This window comes from Mandrillus leucophaeus, unplaced genomic scaffold, assembly GCF_000951045.1.
Source record: "Mandrillus leucophaeus isolate KB7577 unplaced genomic scaffold, Mleu.le_1.0 Scaffold9, whole genome shotgun sequence".
NCBI classification, from domain to species: Eukaryota; Metazoa; Chordata; class Mammalia; order Primates; family Cercopithecidae; genus Mandrillus; species Mandrillus leucophaeus.
The window spans coordinates 5,383,646-5,385,560 of record NW_012109807.1 but is presented as its reverse complement, the minus strand read 5'-3'; the positions used below and the strand labels follow the sequence as shown (position 1 = coordinate 5,385,560).

At 46.6% G+C, this 1,915-nt stretch overlaps 1 pseudogene; it reads right to left on the bottom strand.

The window, feature by feature from the left end:
* Positions 1-1,021: 1,021 nt before the first annotated feature.
* On the bottom strand, positions 1,022-1,293 carry LOC105531632 (annotated as a pseudogene).
* Positions 1,294-1,915: the final 622 nt, after the last annotated feature.

The following is a 1,915-nucleotide window of genomic DNA, read 5'->3' as shown; positions in this document are numbered from 1 at the left end:
CTTGCTTTATCACCCAACCCTGGCCTCCACCACTTGAGGGTGCCCCAAGGGAGTGCACTGCCTTGCACTTCCGGGCTGTCCTTACTCAAGGCTGAGCAAGTGTCTGTGCCTTGGAGAAGGACTTCACAGATGGCCCAGAGTGGATGCTGGTGGTGCAGCATGAGTCCGAACTTGCATGGAGCTTGGTTTTGTTTTTTGTTTTTTTTTTTCTCAAGCCAAACCGTATGCAGCTTTATGAAAGATACTTTCCATAAACAATCATGATACTTCAGGCAGGACGTGGGCAGACAATTGTTAACAGTATACAACAACTTTCAAACTCCCTTCTTTGATGGACTACCAGAAATCAGAAAGCCGCTGTAAAGCCCAATGAAGTCTTCAGCTGATGCTCTGAACAGGGAAAGTGTGGAGCGAGGGTTGACAGTTCACATTTAGCATGTTGTTTCACAACTTCTCACAAGCCGACCCTGACTTTCCGGAAGTGAAATGAAAATGGTAGAATGTGTCTGAAGATCCACAATCTAGAGATGGAACCACTGCTCTTTTGACAGGTGCCATCTCAGTGGCACCACTGGAAAGTCCGGGTTGCCTGACACACTGGTAGCCAATGACTAGGGGTCAGGTCCCAACAGATGTCTGGGCTTAAGGGGGTTAAGTGTATGCTGAAAGATGGAAAGGGAGAAGAGGACATAAAAACGAATTTTTTTCCACACCACAAGGCTTTTGTGCCAAGGTGGCCGTGTGTGTCAAAGTCAGGGACTCCCTCCTCCCGGGAGCCCAGAGGAAGTCTCTCAGAACTAGAAGGGAAAGGTGTTTTCCCCACATCAGTCCAGCTTCGGAGACATCCTACTAGTGACCTATGCCCCTTCCCCCAAAAGCAGCAATGAAGTGTTCTGTGTGCTAACAACATAGCTTAAAAACAACAACAAGAAAATTCTGCATTTTTATAAACCATGGTAAAAAATAGTATTTCAAACTGTCCGGTCACCAGAAGTACACAGTTACCGAAAATGCACACACTTCATTTGGCATCTGCAGCAGCTTCAGCTTTCTGCGCCTGCTCTGTTTTGGCATCTCCATTTTCTGCAGGGTTAGTCCCCTCCTTGCCAGCGTCCGCTTTTCCCTTTTTCCCTTGGGTACCTTCTCTCCCTTCTTTGCAGAGGCCTTTTTAGGCTTGGGCTGTGGCTTTGGAGGAGCAGGTTTAGCAGACAACCTCACGGATCTTCTCTGTGGTTCGTCCTTCACCTTGGCTTTATCTCCTTTAGCATCTCCTTCAGCCCTTCTCTTGGGCATGGTGGTGACGGCAGCAACAGTAGCAGGACACAGGCGCTGGGTGCAGGATGCAGCAGCACGTGGGCTCGGTCGGTCGGGGAGTTGTTCTCGCCTCTTCTTCACACTGCTCCCTGGGTTCTATTTTATATGTTTAAAAGATCTTGCTAGGGCAAAATGGAGTGTAGATTTTTGTTACATATCCCTCTTGTGCATACTTTTTTTTAAAGGTAAAATACAGGCATAAGAGAGAGATTGCAGGCTCAGTCCCAGACTCATTATTACAATAAAGCAAGTCACACAAAGTTTTAGGTTTCTCAGTATGTGTGACAAATATGTTTACATTATATGACTACTGTAGACTACTAAATGTGTGTAAAAAAGTGTATACCCTAACTAAAAAACACATTATTGATTTAAAAAGGCTAACAATCATCTTGCCTTCAGCAAGTTGTAATTTTTTTTGGTAGAGGGTCTCGCCTCAATTTGTGTGTATATGTGGCGTGGTTGAGGGGTGGGGGACAGAATCTTGCTCTGTCACCCAGGCTGTAGTTCAGTGGTACGATCTCAGCTCACTGCAACCTCAACTTCCCGGGCTCAAGCGATTCTCCCACCTCATCCTCCTGAGTAGCTGGGACTACAGGTG